We start from the raw sequence: 20,649 nt of genomic DNA on the forward strand, positions 1-20,649 counted from the left end.
CTAAAAACCCTAAACCCACTAAAACCCTAACCTTAAAACAATCAAAAACCCTAACCTTAAAAAACCATAAACCCTAATATAATTGATTTTTTTTATTTTCATAGTTAATTTAATTAATTAACCTTCAAATCTAAGTGTTCGTTAAATTTTCCCTTAAAAAACACTAAAAATCCTAAACCGCTAAAAACCCTAAACTAGTAAAACCTTAACCCTAAAAAAAGGGACAAAACGTGTCCCTGGGGGAGCGTTTTGCTGACATGGACACTGACTTCGTGCTGACGTGGACGCGCTTTCGGGAAAAATGGTCCTTTCCCTTAAATAATAAAAAAGTCGGACCATTTCGATAATTAACAAAAAAAGGACTTTTTTTAGTAAATTGCCCCCCATAAATGTCGAATTATTTTTTAAAAATATTTTAAAAAACTTTTAAACATAATCATTTTAATATTAACAAAAAATTTTACTATATTTCAAATAAAAAAGAAACATCAAATATAAATATGGCAAGACAAAATCTCCAAATACGACACTCGTAAAATTTTTTTTTCAAGTCTACAAAACACGTGGTTTACATATTTTATTTGTTTACTATTATCATACATGCATGAATACTTTTTTATTCTGTTAAAGTAGTATTCCGTATTCTCAATTTTTTGTTGGAAACCTATATTTTATTATTATTATTATTATTATTACCTTTTGATATTATTGATTTTATGATTCATCTTCGAGTTTATGGTTAATTATAATAATTTCGTCTTCGAACCTGTATTCCCAAGAGCATCACTTTTGGTTGCTGGAAACCTTTATTAATTTGTCACATGATTGGAATTTCTTGTTGAATTTTTAAGCTCGAGATAGATCACTAAACTAAGCCTTAAATGTGGCGGGGGCTTGACTACGAGACTCAGCGGGGTCAACGTGCTACAATCTTAGGCTTTTAAAGATCAGACTGGGACAAATGAGAAATATAGAGCGCTCATTGTATAGTGCAATGGCGTCCTTGAGTGGTAGCAAGAGAGTCTTTAGCTTATTCTTCATTTCAAACTCTACAAATCGCATGTTCTTTCATAGCTTCTCATTGTGTGCGTTGTTCTTATACTTTTGCCTCGACTGCTGCTTTGCAAGAGACACCATAACGTTTGATAACCCACTTAATAGCTCGAAAGGACCACTCATATCTGCGGGTGAGAAATTCGCACTTGGGTTTTTCACTCCCAACAGTGGAAGCTCCTACGTTGGGATCTGGTATTACAATAGCTTGGAACCAATGACAATTGTGTGGGTTGCCAACAGGGATGAACCAATGTCTAATTCCACGACCTGGGTTTTCGGCATCGACGATGATGGTAACCTGTTGGAACAATGGCAGCAGCAAACATCAAAACAAAGTTGCAACTCAGTGTTTGCAAGACTGAAGCAAGAAGAATCGAGGCAAAGCAAAGCAAAAATCTGGTCAAAAATCAAAATACTCAGCAATGTTGTGACTGAACATACATCATTTTTCATTCAACTTGAAATATATAAAAGAGTTACATTGTACATTGACAGTTACCTAATGTATTTAACTGCCCTAACTAATACAAACCTAATCACTAGCCAAAAAATAATCAAACATAGCTGACCAATCAGCCATTACATCAAAAGATCTTGTCACTAACTTAAGTTTAACTAGCATTACAAACAAACTAAAGTTGAACTGAACCAAATTACATCAAAACAAAACAGCAAAGTTGGTTGCTTCATTCGGTTCAAAAACCATTCGTGCGCACCAAGCAAAATGAGCTGAGCTCGATAGCTGCTGGTCTCGACAGTAGCAAGCTTTTGGCTCCATGTTGCATTGCAGTCCAGCTTTCAACACTCCTCCTTGGACTGTATGCAACACATTCCAATTGCACTTCTCAAAGATTCAAATCGAGCAGCCCCTAAGGGCTTGGTCATTATGTCAGCCAATTGTGCTCCTGAGCTGCAATGCACAAGGCTGACTTCCTTTGCTTGTTCAGCCTCTCTAACAAAATGCAATTTGATCTTAAAATGCTTAGTCTTGCCATGGAACACAGGGTTCTTGGCTATTGCAACTGCAGACTGATTGTCCACCCAGATTTCAGTTGCTTCATCTTGAGTTTCATTAAGGTCATAAAGCAGCTTTCTTAGCCAAATGGCCTGATTAACTGCTCCTGCTGCAGCAATGTACTCTGCTTCAGCTGTGGACTGAGCAACAGTTTGTTGCTTCTTAGAACTCCAGCAAAACATGCCCGATCCAAGTGTGAAGAAGTATCCAGAGGTACTCTTCATGTCATCGAGAGATCCTGCCCAGTCGCTGTCAGAGTAGCCTTCTAGTTTCAGTTGGTTCTGACTTTCAAACATTACACCAAAACTAGCAGTGCCCTTGATGTATCTTAGGATCCTCTTTGCTGCCTTCAAATGTGCCTCATTGCAACAATGCATAAATCTCGATAACAGGCTGACACCAAACATGATATCTGGCCTGGTTGCTGTTAGATACAACAGACAACCAACTAGGCTTCGATAGTGCCTCTCATCAACCCTCTGCTGATCACCACTGCTAGTCAGCTTTTCTCCTTGAGCCACAGGTGTGCTGACTGCTTTACAGTTATGCATGCAAAATTTGTCTAGGATCTTCAAAGCAAATGAGTGTTGGCTGATGAAGATACCTCGATCAGATTGGTGCACTTCCATGCCAAGGAAGTAAGTCATGATCCCCAAATCTGTCATCTCAAACACTTGCTGCATTTGGACCTTGAACTGATCAATGAACTCGATTTTGCTCCCTGTCACAAGCAAATCATCCACATACAAGGAGACTATCAACAAGGTTTCATGTTCTGACCTTTTAACATATAGAGTAGGCTCACTAAGGCTCTTTACAAATCCAAGTTTGGTCAGGTAGGCATCAACTCTGTCATACCAGGCCCTTGGTGCCTGTTTCAGGCCATAGAGGGCCTTTCTCAACTTATACACTTTGTCTTCATGTCCAACAACTTCAAAACCTTCAGGTTGCTCGATGAAGATCTCCTCCTTGAGAAAACCATTCAGGAATGCTGATTTGACATCCAATTGGTGAACTCTCCACTGCTTCTGAGCTGCTAAAGCAAACAGCAGCTTAATTGTATCCAGTCTTGCCACTGGAGCAAAAGTTTCTAGGTAGTCAACACCATACTGCTGATTGTAGCCCTTCACCACAAGCCTGGCCTTGTGCTTGTTCAGTGAGCCATCAGCATTGTACTTTGCCCGATACACCCATTTAACTCCTATGACCCTCTTGTGTTCTGGTCTGCTCACCAACTCCCAAGTCTGATTTTTGTTGATCATTTCCAACTCAGCTTCCATAGCTTTCATCCAGCTTCTGTTTTTAGCAGCCTCTTCAAAGTCTGAGGGCTCAATCACAGCAACATTGCACCTCTGATAAACATCAACCAAAGTTCTGGTGCCCCTCACTGATATATCATCGACAGCATCATTACTTGGTCCTTCTTCTGCAGGTTCAGCAACCAAGTCTAACTGGTCCAATTCAGACAAGTCAGCCACAACACCATTCCAATTCCACACCTTTTCCTCATCAAACTTAACATCCTTGCTGACTAAAACCTTCTTTGCTGTAGGATCATACACTCTATAGCCCTTCTTGTTGCTGCTGTAGCCAACAAAGATTCCTGGAGTTGCTCTGCTCTCAAGCTTGGTCCTTTTCTCTACTGGAATAAGTGCATAACATACACAGCCAAACACTTTTAAGTGTGTTACCACAGGTTTGACTCCATACCAAGCCTCAAAAGGAGTCTTATCCTTGACTGCTCTAGTTGGCAGTCTGTTGAGCAGATACACTGAGGTGTTGACTGCCTCAGCCCAAAACTGACTTGGAAGCTTGCCTTGAAACAAGAGGCACCTGGCCATGTTCAGTACAGTCCTATTCTTTCTCTCACAGACTCCATTCTGTTGAGGAGTATAGACTGTTGTGAGCTGATGGTGAATCCCAGCACTGTCACAAAGCTTCTGAAATCTCTCAGACACATATTCAGATCCATTATCAGTCCTCAAGGCTCTAATTTTGCAGCCTGGCTGATTTTCAGCATAAGCCTTGAATTTGCAGAAGGCTTCAAACACTTCTGACTTTTGCTTCAAGAAGTAGACCCAGCACAACCTTGTTAAATCATCTATAAACAAGGCAAAGTACCTGTTCTCACTGATTGAAGGTGTTCTCATAGGGCCACAAACATCAGAGTGCACCAATTCAAGCTTGTCTTGAGCTCTCCAAGCACTGTCAGCAGGAAAAGGCAGTCTAGCCTGCTTACCAAGCTGACAAACCTCACAAACATTCCCACTAGCTTCAATTTTTGAAATGTCATCAACCAGATTCAGCCTATGTAACAGATCGATGGATCTAAAATTTGCATGGCCTAGTCTCCTATGCCACAAGTCAGTGCTTTCAACAAGGCTGGTGTATGCCTTTCTTTCTATTTGGCTAACATCCAGCATGAAGCACCTATCAGTCATAGAGACTGTGACTAACTCCAGACCATTCATGTCTTGAACAATACAACAACCATCCTTAAAAACCAATGTATAGCCCTTTTCAACTAATTAGCCTACACTAAGCAAATTCTGGTCTAAGTCAGGTACAAAAAACACATCTGAGATCAGCTTGTTACCTGAACCAGTGCTAATCAACACACTGCCCTTGCCTTTAGCCTCAATCAGCCTACCATCTCCAATTCTAATCTTCGAGTGGAAGCTTCTGTCTAGGCTTTTGAACAGCTTCTCATCTGCTGCCATATGGTGTGAGCAGCCACTGTCTAGTAGCCAATCATTGCTGGCCTTGGTTGTGCCAACAAAACAAGTTGCTGTGAACACTTGCTCCTCCTGAGCTTGAATGTCCTCAGCAGGTCTAGCTTGTTGCAGAGTAGCCTCCCTTGGTTTGCCCTTGCACACCTTCTCCACATGGCCAAACTGTTTTGCATTTTCTACACTGAATATCTGGCCTAAACCAGCAATACTTTTCTGAATGTGTTGTCTTCTTGCAATGAACACATGGTGGGAACACCCTTTTTGCTTCATCTCTTCCTGACTTGACCCTTCTATTGTGCCAAGGCTTCTTGCCTTTTGCACTCACACTCGAGCCTTCACTGGCTTTAGCCTGGAAAGCAGCTTCAGGATTCTCTTCCTGCCTATTTGCCCTCCTTTGCTCAAGTGCATATAGGGAATTTATCAGCTCAGACAATGAAATGGCTGATAAGTCCCTCGAGTCCTCAAGTGAAGAGATTTTAGACTCAAATTTCTCAAGGAGAGTTGTAATAACCTTTTCAACAACTCTGCTCTCTGTGAAGTCCACTCCCAGGAGCCTAATGCTGTTGACAATGGCCATTATCCTGTCTGAGTACTGCTTGATGGTCTCAGACTCCTTCATCCTCAAATTTTCAAAGTCTCTCCTGAGGTTGATTACTTGCTGTTGCCTTGTCTTATCAGTCCCCATGAACTCCTCCTTCAGCTTCTCCCAAGCCTGCTTAGGTGAGTCACAGGCCATGATGCGAGTAAATATCACATCAGAGACTCCATTTTGCAAGCAGGCCATAGCCTTATGCTTCTTGGCTCGCTCCTCAGTATGTTGCCTCATCTGTGCAATGGTGGGATTGGCTCTCAATGGAGGTGGTTCAGCATCATTCTCGATCACACTCCAAAGATCATGTGCCTGGAGATAAGTCTTCATTTTAACTATCCAAATGTGATAGTTTTCTCCAGTGAACACTGGTGGAGGTGGTGGAGTGAAACTCATTCTGCTAAACTGATTTTAAATGCTTCAATCTTACCAAATTTTGAACTTGCTGTTGGTTTTGATTCGAACACAACAGATTGCATACAAAGGCCCCTCAAAGACTCGGGCTCATGATACCATTTGTTGGAACAATGGCAGCAGCAAACATCAAAACAAAGTTGCAACTCAGTGTTTGCAAGACTGAAGCAAGAAGAATCGAGGCAAAGCAAAGCAAAAATTTGGTCAAAAATCAAAATACTCAGCAATGTTGTGACTGAACATACATCATTTTTCATTCAACTTGAAATATATAAAAGAGTTACATTGTACATTGACAGTTACCTAATGTATTTAACTGCCCCAACTAATACAAACCTAATCACTAGCCAAAAAATAATCAAACATAGCTGACCAATCAGCCATTACATCAAAAGATCTTGTCACTAACTTAAGTTTAACTAGCATTACAAACAAACTAAAGTTGAACTGAACCAAATTACATCAAAACAAAGCAGCAAAGTTGGTTGCTTCATTCGGTTCAAAAACCATTCGTGCGCACCAAGCAAAATGAGCTGAGCTCGATAGCTGCTGGTCTCGACAGTAGCAAGCTTTTGGCTCCATGTTGCATTGCAGTCCAGCTTTCAACATAACCTCATGCTCCGATAAAAGTAACCGTCAAAATAACTTGACCGCTCTAGTAGGCATTTCATCTCCTTCTTCGAGGTCGCTGAAGCTCTTGGATTCTGGAAATTTGATTTTGAGTGAAGGTCTTGATAATTTCTCAACGAGCGTAGTGTGGCAAAGTTTTCATTATCTTACAGATACGTTCCTTCCTGGTATGAAGATTAACAACTTGGTATTGACCTCATGGAAAAGTCTACTTGACCCTGCATCAGGACGCTTCAGTTTTCGGCAAGATGCAGACAGAAAAGACTAGTACATCATCACTAACAACAAATTGTTACCGTATTGGAAAAGTGGGTTATCTGGAACGTCCATTGGGGATGATGAGATTTCGCCTCTTGTTTCCCTTATGCTTCTGAATACCAGTTACAGTAAAACAGGAGTAAGTTGTTCGATGCTCTTTAATCGAAAGGGAAATTGTAGTGACAGGCAAACCTAAAACCAAAGCCACGACTACAACAACACCAGATTAGTGATGGGTTCGGATGGAAAGTTGCGGTTTTTCACTAGGGATAATCAAACAGATAAGTGGTCTTTGACATGGTGGGAGCCAAGGGACAGATGTAGCGTGTTTGATGCTTGTGATAAATTTAGTAGCTGCAATAACAAAAATAGGGTACCCTGCAAATGTTTACCTGGATTCAAACCACAGTCACAGGAGAACTGGAATAAAGGAGACTTTTCAGAAGGGTGCATAAGAGAATATCCAGTGTGCGGCCAACACCGCAAGAAATTCTTGAAATTAAGCATGATGAAAATGCAAAAGCCATATTCAGAATTTGATGTCAATGACACAGACGAATGCAGGGATAAATGCCTTGAAACCTACCACCGTCAGGCATATTCATTTGCTGAAAAAGAAACCTATCTAAAGAGTTCTGAAGGTAATCTTACTTGCTTCATTTGGACTGATGACCTTAAAAATAGTCAGGAGTCGTATGTAGATGGGGGCATCGATCTTTATCTCCGTGTGCACCTTTCAGGTACCCCAGTCCTACATTTTGTTATAAGCGAAGAAAGCTATATGTGTTTATAACTGTATTTAGCTCAGCCAATATTCACTGTTGCAACCTCAGGAAACACGATTTGTAGGCCTTGTGGCACTAACATTATTCCTTACCCTCTTAGCACTGGACTGATTTGTGGTGATCTGAAGTACTTCAAATTCAACTGCCATACTGAAAATGACACTGGCCTGGTTAGCTTCAATGCGAATGGTCGAACCTATCGAGTTAGTAGCATCAATCAGGAGACACAAAGCTTTTCCATCCAAGTTGAAAAATGCAGGCCAGGGGATTCAAAAGAAAAGTTGTTGCGGCTTCCTCGACTATCTCCATTTTTCGTGAGTGGGTGTAATGTTTATGTTGCCCAGAGTAATTTCAGTACAGATTCTTTCGGAGAGAATAAATGGTTTTATGAAGTAGAACTTTGGTGGAAACCACCGCCAGAGCCAATTTGTAGGTCATTTAAAGACTGCAATGATTGGCTAAACTCATCTTGCAAAGTGGCAGACGATGGAAAAAAGATATGCACTTGCAATCCACCCTTTATATGGAATTCATCAAAAGTCAGTTGCAGTGCAGGTCAGAACTGACGAAGTTATAATTTGCCTTAATATATTCTTTTATGGTTTAAACTAGGGAAACAGTTGATGAAATTCAATGTAGTTTATAAGTGCCTGCTTTTCTTGTTAGAAAAAAAAATACACTTTACTTACCATTTATATTGTTCTCCACTCTACTAGAAGCTACCTTGCAACAACGTCCAGGACCTTTAGAGAAAAAGACGCCAGCGTATTTGATCATCCTAGGGGTCACTACAGCTATGCTGTTCATCTTGTGCGTCGCTTTTGCTTGGAACCATAAGAGGAGAAGAATGCCCAATAGACGAGGTAGTCAGTGCTCATAACTCTAAGAGCAGGTCTTTTGATAATTTTTTTTTAATTCTCAAAAGAGTTTAATTTTGGGATTTACAACCCAGGAAATCTGGAATTTAGCTTGTACGGCAGCCCGAGACGTGTCCTAGATTTCATAAATTTAGATGATTTCAAAGAAGATGATAAAGAAGACATAGATGTACCATATTTCAATCTGAAGAGCATGTAAGTTGCCACAGATAACTTCGCCGAAGCAAACAAACTTGGACAAGGTGGCTTTGGACCTGTTTACAAGGTAATACTGGCTATGTATGGCACTGTTATATCAATTCTTACAGGGTTGCATTACCTGAAATTCTTTTCTCATTACTCAGGGTAAGCTTCCACGAGGACAAGAAATTGCTATAAAGAGGCTCTCAAGAGGTTCGGGCCAAGGTTTAGAGGAATTCAAGAACGAAGTTGTTTTGATTGCCAAGCTTCAGCATCGTAATCTTGTCAGACTTCTCGGCTATTGTGTTAAAGGATATGAGAAAATGTTAATCTATAAATATATGCCCAACAAAAGCTTGGATTCCTTCATATTCGGTTAGCTTCTAACCCTGAAATTTTTACACTTTTCGGGGTTTGTCTTTCTTCAATTATAGAGTAAGCTTAAGAATACTTAAAAGTGGCATGATAACATTGCAAGATCGATCGCGGTGCGTGTTGTTGGACTGGGAAAAGTGCTTCGACACAATCTTGGGAATTGCTCGAGTACTGCTTTATCTCCACCATGATTTTAGGCTGAGGATTATTCATAGAGATTTAAAAACAAGCAATATTCTTTTAGATGAAGAGATGAACCTGAAAATTGATTTCGGCTTGGCTAAAATTTTTGGAGGCAAACAAATAGAGGCAAGCACAGAGAGAGTAGTCGGTACTTAGTAAGTTTTTAGCAGCCTTGATTGTTTGAACCAAATAGCAAATTTTTTTTAATTTCCAAGTCTTGATCAAATCAACTGCTTGTTATCATATAGTGGCTACATGTCACCAGAACACGCGCTTGATGGATATTTCTCGATAAAATCAGATGTTTTCAGTTTTGGTATGGTATTGCTTGAAACCATCAGTGGAAAAAGGAACACCGGATTTTATCAAGCCGAACAACCCTTAAGCCTCATAGGTTATGTAAGCATCAATCTTTGATTATTCATGCTTGGAGATCATTATCTTTGCTCTTGTTTTAATTCGACATTGAACTGTTTCAGGCTTGGAAGCTATGGAAAGAAGGGAGGGCTCTGGATTTAGCGGAGCAGTCATTGCGTCAATCCTGCAACGCATACGAATACATCAGGTGTGTCAATATTGGGCTCTTATGTGTACAAGAAGACCCAGACGACCGTCCCGCCGTGTCGAATGTGCTTTTAATGTTGGGGAGCGAAACACCAAGTCTTCCAATCCCGAAAAGACCTGCATATGTTGTAAGAAGGTCTCTTTTAAGCTCAGCTTCTTCTTCTGGTAACCAGATATGGAATACAGAGCTTACCACCTCCACCTTGGAAGAAGGCCGATGACTGCCAACATTGCATAACTATATCTATATGTATATCAAATTGATTATTTTATAAATGTAAGAATTTACTAGATGTGCATTCTTTCCTGTTTGATACTTGTATTTATTTGTATTCAATAACATCATATTTATGTCAGCTTTTCTCTACAGTTCCATTTATATTTTCGTATTTTATATATAGGAATGGGCCACTTAAAACTTTATTTATCGGAATGGGCCAAAAAAATTTAAAACGGGTCTTACCCCATGTTTGGACTTAATTTTAAAAAAAAATGTCATTTTTTTAAAATATTATAAAAATAGACTATTTTTTTTGAAATTTTACAAGAATAAGCTTTTATAAAGATCTAAAGTGACAACACTAAAATTTTTTAAGGTATTACTAATTAATATGAAAATAAAATTTATAAAACAGATATTTATATAGACTCAAGTCTCATTGCCCTTATTTTCTTAAGCAATATGAAATGTGAGATATATATATATAGAAAGAGAGCCATGAATAGGTTTGCTGTAACACCCCTAACCCGTATCCGTCGTCGAAACAAGGTTTCGAAGCATTACTAGAATTTGCAGATCACCTAAAAAAAATTTTAAATACTTACCGATTCAATGCATCATATAAATAAATATATTACCATTCAATCAATAGTTTGGCACTTGTATAAGCATCGAATAGCAACATTGTTAGTATACTTGCACATATCTCATATAAATTCAACATTGATATATCTATTTTCTCAACATATCACACTTGAGTTTAATAATAGTCTCAACTTACATAATTTCCTTGTATCAACATATCAAAGATAATCATATATGTACATGTCATGAAACATATCATGCTCTTACCGTTTCTTCATAAGTATATATCAATCATTTCATTATATCAATATTTCATGCACCATCATTTCCATATATTTTATGTATAGTTATTCCGGTAATAATTTATATCAAACTTAACATAAATTATATTCCATGTACTTATACTTATTTCGTTTATCTATCTTCATAATTATTTCATACAACTATTTTGTACATATATTTCCATATGACCAGTTCTTGTAAACATCTCACACAACCATTTCATATAACCATTCATCATCTGATACATATTACCTGAATATCAATTGTTCAACAGATGTCATAGCGTCTCCTATCCACGGTCTTATTTATCTTTGACATGATGCCATAGTGTCTTTCAACTATGGTCTTACTCATTTTCTGTCATGTTGCCATGGTGTCTTTCAACCATGGTCTTATTCATTTCATGTCACGCTGCCATGATATCTTTCAACCATGGTCTTATTCATTTCCTGTCATGTTGCCATGATATCTTTCAACCATGGTCTTATTCATTTCATATCACGTTGCCATGGTATCTTTCAACCATGGTCTTACACATTTCATATCAGGTTGCCATGGTATCTTTCAACCATGGTCTTACACATTTCATATCAGAGAGCACACTCCCGCGAACCTCATTCTTACAGTGGGATTACCAGTCCAGGCTAAATCCCTTGTAATATAAACTCATAGAGTATTGTCGGGATTACCAATCTAGGCTAAATCCCCTGCAACGACAATTATTCTAATGAGCTTGGATCTGAATTACCAGTCCAGGCTAAATTCAGACCCTAATTCGGATTACCCGTCCGGGCTAAATCCATTTTCCACATATTCTTTGGGAGGGCTATATCAGGATAGGATCACCCGTCCGGGCTAGATCCTTTTTACTGTCAATTCCTTTTCAGAGATCCATCGAATTTTCCTTCCATTCAACAGGGATTTCTTCCCCTTTTTATCAAATATATCAATGTTTCATAAATTTTCATATAATGAACATTCAAATCATATTCATATCAAAAACATACATTTCAAGCATTTAAGAATATAATTCAAGTTACATGAACTTATCTCATTGCTTGTTTGTGTTTATAATTTCATTAATCCGATATCTTTTCTTTTCCACGATCAAGTCTCATATTTGAGTCGTCCGGATCTTTATAAATAAATTTGATCATCATTTTCATTCATTTCATATTCTAATGCATTTAATTAATGCTCTAGGCAAAATTACCGTTTTGCCCCTAAGCTTTTAATTAATGATGATTTCATCTTTAGGGTCAGGAAAATAAAATTCTTGCAATTTAATCCTTATTTCCAGCTATTATTCTCATATATATTGATAATAGTCCATGAATTCTATAAAATATCAGAATTTTCCATAATTTCAACACTTTTCAATTTAATCCCTAAAACATATTTTCCCCCGATCTTGAACTAAATTAATAATTTCATTAAATTTTGTAATTTAAATAATAAAATAATCCATTTCATACAATTTGGTCATTTCTGACATTTTTACAAAATTGCCCATAAAGTTTTACTTTTATTCAATTTAGTCCCTGAGCCTAAAATATACAAATTAGCCATGCTAGATGAATATTCATACATATTTTTCCTTCTCCTCCTCTCTATTCCACATTCTTAATGTAGATAACACACTTGTAAGTAACATTATCCATAATTTTTATTATTTACTTTTATGAATATTCAAGCTGTCTATCTGCGTCATAGTCACTAAATTATTTATATCTGGAGATATAGAACTCAAAATTAAGATCAGATAATTTTAATTGAAACTAAACTCATATATATTCCTACCATAAAATTTTAAGAATTTTTGGTTTAGCCAATAAGTACAGTTTATTCTTTAAATTTACCCCTATTCTGCTGTTGACCGTTCTGACCCTTCTTCACTAAAAATTAATTATCTCCTCTTACAAAATTCGAATGATGTTCCCATTTATTTATATTGAAAATAGACTCATTCAGGATTATAAAAATATAAATTTAAACCCATGATTATTTTTATCCAATTTTTGATGATTTTTCAAAGTCAGAATAGGGGAACCCAAAATTATTCTGACCTTGTCTCACAAAATTTATTATATCTCATGATTTACAATTCCATTTCTTACATAATTTATTCTATAAGAAACTAGACTCAATAAGCTTTAATTTAAAATTTTATTCATCCTATAATTAGATTTCTAAAATTTTTGGTGATTTTTCAAAGTTAGACTACAGCTGCTGTCCAGAACTGTTTTACTGCAAGATATTAATTACCATGTTTATAACACCCTTATTTTCTTTTTCTATACTATTTCTCATCACTTTCTCTTATTTTCTCTTCACTAACATGACAAGAACATAAGACCATATATAAGAAAATTCTAAATCAACATCAATTCCATGCTTTTTCAACAATATTAAACTTAAAAATATATTGAAATCTTGATGTTCTTACATTTTCTTATTGACTTCAATCTTTAACTTGATTTTTCTCTCTCCTTCAGCTTCTATTTCTTGAATCCAACTTAATATTCTTTCTCCCCATCATCACCTTGCTATCTTTCTCTCTTGATGGCTATAAAAATTCTTTCAATTTTTAGGTGAAAATAATGAATTTTTGGTGAAAGGACTAAATTGTAAAGAAAAAAACTTCTTTTCTTCTTCTTCTCTTACATTGGTTTACATGGGAAAGGAAAGATGATGATTCTTCATCTTTTTTTCCTTATATATACTAAATAAAATAATAATAAAATAATAAAATATCATTTAAAAATTAAATTAAAATATTAATAAACTATTATTTATTTATTTATTTAATCTAAAATATCTCCAACATCATCATTGCTTTCTAGATTTCTCTCTATTTCAATTGACCATTTTGTCCTTTATTATCTTTTAAAATTTCATCCTTGAGTCATCATTTAATTTGGTAAAATTGCAATTTAGTCCTTCATAATTCTTCACCTATTCAATTTGGTCCTAATTCATCCATTTTCCTTACCACTCTTAAAATATTTACACTATTGGTCCTTCAAAATTTTCATATTTACACTTTAACCCCTCAAATTTTGAGTATTTACTCTTGTGCAACAAAACTTTTCTCACTTTTACAATTTAATCCTTTCTTGAATTAATATATCATAATATACTTCTCAATTTTGACATAACTCAAAATTTCCCTTTGTGTCACTTTATTTCCTTATTTTACTATATCAAGCATAATATCTTACTGTAAAAATTTTCGGGGTATTACATTTGCAACTTGTTCCTAGACAATGTGAGATTCCTTCCTCTTTTAACTAACAACATAAGATTAAAGGCTACACTATATTTTATAATTTTTTACAAAACAATTTCTATTTTTTTAATACTTTGTTAACAATTTCTCATATTATAAAATTATCTTTTGAGATATTTAATCTTGTTATATTATAGAATTGTTAACATATACAAAATGACTATTAAAAAAAAAAGAACAAATTACACATATGAAACTTGTACATGCAATAATCTTCTATTCAATTTTAAATGTTTGAAGTTAATATCCATGCAATTCTAATTTTTAAAATAATTTTCCATTATATCAATTTAGAAGTTATACTTTTAAATTTTTTTTATTTTTTATTTTATTTTATGTTATGAATGTTTGATTAATAAATAAATGGTAAGCATTTGATACTCAAATAGTATATATTTTTTGTAATTTTAAAAAATTGATATTTCTTTTTTTAAAATACTCACTAATTTTTTAATCCTAATTTTAGTTTAATTTTCATCACCGAATGAATGCTAATAAATTTATTTCAGATGTATTTTAATTAGATAGATAATTTATTTAAACATAATATATAATTATGTTAAATAAGTTTTTTATAGAAATATATAATATACATAAAAATAATAATTATTTTTCATATTTTTATATCTAGATTAAATTACATTAGTAGTTACTTAATTATAATTTTTTAGCTATCGAATTATAAAAACTTACAAATGATCACTCAACTATTAGTAATTTTTTAAATATATATTTTTAATATCTTACCATACTTATTTTATATTTTATAATTTTTTTACTTATAGAGTTTAAAAATTTTATTTATAATATAACAAATGTTAACTTTTTGTAAAAAAATTAAACTCTATAAGTAAAAAAATATAAAATATAGTATAGCTTTTAATTTTATATTGTTAGTTAAAAGAGGAAGGAATCTCACATTGTCTAAAAACAAGCTGCAAAACTATTGTCTAGGAATAAGCTGCAAAACTATTCATGAGTCTATATATACATATATCTCATATCTCACATCTCACATTGCTTAAAAAAAAAAAGAAAATGAGACTTTGGGTCTAGATAAAGATCTGTTTTATAAATGTTAGCGCGTTTTTATTGACATAAGATAAAGCGTATCCCCATCAATACGCTTTTTTAAAATTTCTCTTTAAAACGCTTTCACGTATAAGCACATTTGAATTTTTTTAATTCATTCTGGTAACTAAAATTTTAAGTGGTATAAATAAAATACGGAAATTAGGGTTTTTTCTTTTATTAGTAAAATAGTCATTTATATCGAGTGGATGTCTTAGAAATTGCGGGTTCATCAGTATTCTTTCCCAGAAAGAGATAATGGAACTTATAATAGGAAGTGACCAATTGTAAAGGCAAGAGTGGGACAATGTTGACCACGTGATTTTTCCAACTTAGCCAAAATTTAATATAATTCTTAATTATATAATTGCTTTTCTCAGCTGCAGCAATGATTCCCCATAGTGCATATTTAATTTTTTATCTCACTATGGAAACATTGATTGGACATAAAAAAGATGAAAATAATGGAGAAGTCCATCATTATTGCTACTACATTAACATCATCTCAGAAAACTGTTCAAATATAATAATATTAATGAAACATTAGCTACTAGCATCTGTCAAGTGAGCAATATCAGTAGCAGAGCACATCAAAGACTTGGAATTTAGCTATTGACTCGTTTTAGTCCACCGATAGTTATCTTGTACGTCAAGCCCATATCTGTTGGTATTGTTTAGAGCGATGGTATGCAGGAAAGTCATGCTGTAAAGAAGACGATGATGATAAGAACTTGTAGGTGGTCAGTAGGACTTCATATCCTCTCTGTCATATTGTCTTCTCTTCATGGCTGCTCTGCTAGAGATACTATAACAATGAAAAGTAGTATAGTTGATGGACAAACTCTTGTTTCAGCTGAGAATAGCTTTGAGTTGGGGTTCTTTGGCCCATCTAGAAGCTCTAATGTGAAGAGATATGTAGGGATCTGGTACACCTCCAATCCACAAACAATTGTGTGGGTTGCTAATAGAGCAACACCGCTTTCAGATAAAAGTGGAGTTTTAAAAATTGCAGATGGACCGACAAGAAAGGGAAGGTTTATTGGTATACAGAACGTCAGTATAAACGTTTGAATATTATGGCGAAGCTCAATGATACTGGTAACTTAATTTTGTATGATGTTGATGGGTTGAAGAGAAAACTATGGCAAAGCTTTGAACATCCAACAGATACATTTCTTTTTGGTATGAAGAATGATGAAAATCTAGTTTTAACTTCATGGACCAGTGAAGATGATCCAGCACCTGGAAACTTCACGTTCAAGCAAGATCCGCAAGCAAATCGACTTGTTGTCATGAACAGGAGTATCACTTACTGGAGATCATGGCGGGAGTCAGGTAAAATGTTTGAATTAGTGAAAAGCTTGACTATTAAAGAGGATGACACACAAGTTCAAAAAAATGAAAGAATAGTGATGAATTTTACCGGAGAATTGCAATATTGGAAGTTCGATTGGGGCATGAAAGATTGGTCATTGAGGTGGTGGGAGCCGAAAGATAGATGCAGCAGGTACAATTACTGTGGGAACTTTGGCTCTTGTAATATCAACAGCACTTTACCATGCAAATGTTTGCCAGGTTTCAAACCTAAAATCTCAGAGAAATGGAATGCTGGGAAATTTGAGGATGGTTGCTCCAGAACCTCTACATCATATGGAACTGACTTATTGAGCTTGAAAAGGATGAAATTGGAATATCCAGAAACATCATACATTATTAATAATGAAGAAGCTTGTAGGGAGGAGTGCCTCAAAACTAGTCAATGCCAGGCATATACAGTAAATGCCAGTAACACAGACAGGCAACTTTCATGTTTGACTTGGACAGAGGAACTCAAAAGCATTCAGGAGGACCAAGATGACGGTTACGATCTCTACGTCCGTGTGCCAGTGTCTGATATCGGTACTTTTACTCTTCACAAAGCATAGATCAGTACCCTTTTCCTGTTGGCTAGTTTAGTGCAGATTCTATAGGCAGCTTGCATAGCGTAGATCAAGAAACTTGATAGATATTACTTTGATGTAAACAAATCTGCTAAAGGATCTCTTCAAGAAAATTCTACTATTTTGAAATGCAGCATAAAAGGCATATTGTTGTTCCTGCCAATCTGATGTACCCTAAAGGTTAAGATACCAGAACAGAAAGGAAAAACACCAGCACACACAACTTCTAAAGGCAAATTTTGAATTTTCACCTCTTGCAGGAACAATTACCATCAACTCTGAAATATAAGCCCGATTTAACAATATCTATTCTACTTTGCAGCACCGACATTAAGAAGTTGTTTAACTTGTGGCACAAACTTGGTCCCTTATCCCCTAAGCACTGGACCAAACTGCGGTGATCCTGTGTACTACAGTTTCGACTGCGATATGGATACAGGACAACTAAGCTTCATGACACCTAGTGGCAATTACACGGTTACCCATGTCGATCCAACGGCAAGCATATTTGATATTGAAATGCAGGCCAAAGAACCAGTAAATTGTCATGCTATGCATTCGTTGGGAAGCAAAATTCTGCAGCTCAATCGATCATCACCATTCAATGTGACCAGCAGTTGCAGTAGTAACTTTACTAATGATTCTCCACTGAAGAGTACAATTGAAGTGAAAATTACTTGGAAGCCACCATTAGAGCCAACCTGTAATTCATCGGCTGATTGCAAAGAGTGGCCACATTCAACTTGCAATATAACTGGAACTGGACAAAAACGGTGTCTCTGTAATAGTGCCTTTCGATGGGATGGATTGGGTTTAACCTGTACTCCAGGTTAGGATTAAATTTCATGCATTGAGATTTTGGTATAGCACTTGCCTCTAACAATGGCAAATTAGTTTTGGTCTGTATGCCAGTATGCCGCTAAAGGTGGTGGTACCTCTGAAGCACTCCTAGCATGAAATTTATTGACCTATTTTGAACTGGTCTTGCAGGAGCTACTGGACAACTAACAGATTCTTTTAATAAAAGCAAGACACTCCCTCTTTTCCTCATAGTATCTCTGCCAATTGCAATGGCCCTGTTGTGTGCCATTCTTTCTATTTCCTTGTGGAGAACAAAAATGGTAAAGAAGAGAGGTAAATGTGGACTGTGGAGCATCTTTTATTCTATCCATATCCAGTGTCTTCCACCAAATACAGTTAGTTTTTAACAATGAGTGGTGGTTGTATCCACAAAAATGTTTGTTTCTTCTGAATTCAGCAAAACAAAGAAAAGCTCATCTTCATCGGTATGACACTGAAAGAGGGGTTAAAGAGCTAATGGAGTCGAGCCATTTGGAAGGAAAAGACGGGACAGGCATAGACGTACCTTTCTTTGATTTTGAAAGCATACTAGCTGCAACAGACAATTTCTCAGATGAAAATAAACTTGGAAAAGGAGGGTTTGGGCCGGTATACAAGGTATTTCTTTTTCTTGTAGTTTATTCTTGATGGTACTATTATCTTAAAAAAAGGCTAATATGCATATGAACCCAGGGTAAGTTTCCAGGAGGTCAAGAAATAGCTGTAAAGAGGCTTGCAAGTGTTTCAGGACAGGGCTTGGAGGAATTTAAAAATGAAGTTGTATTGATTGCTAAACTTCAACATCGAAATCTTGTAAGGCTGTTAGGCTACTGCATAAAAGGGGAGGAAAAGATTCTACTGTATGAATATATGCCCAATAAAAGCTTAGATTCTTTCATTTTTGGTTAGCCTCTGAAACCTCATCTAATGTCTTATTCAGTCCTGATTGACTATTTGATTTTGCAATCATAGAGAAACCATATATATATTATATATAGGGTACTCACTGGTATATATGTTATGGTATTGGATGCGGAAATTTGAAGATGAATCACTTAGCCAGAAATTGGAGTGGGGGACACGGTTCAGCATCATTCTGGGAGTTGCTAGAGGATTGCTTTATCTTCACCAAGATTCCAGGCTGAGAATCATTCACAGAGATTTGAAAACCAGTAACATATTACTAGATGAAGAGATGAATCCAAAAATATCTGATTTCGGCCTTGCAAGGATGATCCAAGGGAAACAGACTGAAGGAAGCACACTTAGAGTAATTGGAACATAGTGAGTTTCAAATTTTCTTATTTACAGCAGGACAAATCAGTTTCCTTTCTCCAGCTACTTTCAACCCAAAATCACACACACACACGAAAGTTATGCATTTCTAATCGTAAAGATTGTTTTAAAATGCAGTGGATACATGGCGCCGGAATATGCAATAGATGGAGTTTTCTCAGTAAAATCAGATGTTTTCAGCTTTGGTGTAGTGATGCTTGAGATCATTAGCGGGAAAAAGAACATGAGGTTCTATTATGTGGAAAATACCCCAAGCCTAATTGCTTATGTAAGTAGAGATGAATCTTTCAACCCCAATCCATATATCTTTGCCAACAGCAATTCTAAATGATGTTGCAGGCATGGAGACTGTGGCAGGAAGGCAAGGCATTGGATTTAATGGACTCTACACTGCGGTCAAGTTGCAATGCGAGTGAGGTGTTGAGGTGCGTGCATGTTGGGCTGTTATGCGTGCAGGAAGAACCCAGCGAACGCCCCACCATGTCCAACGTTGTTGTATTGCTGGGTAGCGAAACTGCGAGCCTTCCTATTCCGAAGCAGCCAGCTTTTGTGACAAGGACAACACTTTCTAGCACTGCTTCTATGTCTAGTAAGGCGGAATCTAATACTGAAATCACTCCCACTCTTGATGATGGCCGGTGATGGTGAAGGCCATTGTGACATCAAATATTGTTTGTTATTGTTATTCATTTTCAGTATTTTTCATGAATCCTGTTAATCTGGTTTTCTCTCCCTTTTTTATATTTTCGGGGTTTTTTTACATGTATATTTGTTTGTGGTAAAAGAGGATTCCCATTTAGGAAAAGTCCTATTATTATGTATGTTGTTCTTATATTTCATTCAATGTCCATCATATAATTTTAAAACAATATAAAAAAAAATCAAACCTCATACATATATTAATATATACATCCGCATATAATTTTTATAAAAAAATTATTTAACAAAAATATTTAGGGTTTATGTAAAAAAAGAAGTCGAAGTTAGCTCGAAAATATGACTATGCCCTAAAGGTAATTATGTAATTTTATTTTTTGATCTTGATAAAAAGTAATTTCCAACATTTTTATTGCAACTACAATTTTAAAAAAATATTTAAAAATAAAATAAAAACCTCAAGTGGTTTTTGTAGTTTAAAGTATATGGAAAGTACTTGTATTATAGGGACTGAATCAAATTAATCCCTCTATTATTAAATCAATCAATTTAATCCTTACACTATTAAAAAAAATAAAATAAGTCTAAATTGTAACAGAATTAATATTTATTGTAAAAAAAAGTGTCTTGAAATTATTATTTTCCAATTGCAATCCAATTCTAAGCAAAAAAAATTATTTACAGAACCATAAAAACCATAAAAACTTTAAAAATATTAACTCTGTTAAACACTAAATGATATTTTTTAAAGAATAAATGTTAACTTTATTCTAATTTGCCCTTTTTTAATTCTTTTTAATAGTATGAGGA

The 20,649-nt window shown here is 35.6% G+C and overlaps 2 pseudogenes; both read left to right on the forward strand.

Annotated features, from left to right (window-relative positions):
* The first annotated feature begins 1,049 nt into the window (after nucleotides 1-1,049).
* On the forward strand, nucleotides 1,050-9,961 carry LOC121218387 (G-type lectin S-receptor-like serine/threonine-protein kinase At4g03230; annotated as a pseudogene).
* Nucleotides 9,962-15,700: 5,739 nt separating this feature from the next.
* Nucleotides 15,701-20,021, forward strand: LOC107886819 (G-type lectin S-receptor-like serine/threonine-protein kinase At4g03230; annotated as a pseudogene).
* The last annotated feature ends 628 nt before the right edge of the window (nucleotides 20,022-20,649 follow it).

Source organism: Gossypium hirsutum, chromosome A03 (assembly GCF_007990345.1).
Source record: "Gossypium hirsutum isolate 1008001.06 chromosome A03, Gossypium_hirsutum_v2.1, whole genome shotgun sequence".
Taxonomy (NCBI): Eukaryota; Viridiplantae; Streptophyta; class Magnoliopsida; order Malvales; family Malvaceae; genus Gossypium; species Gossypium hirsutum.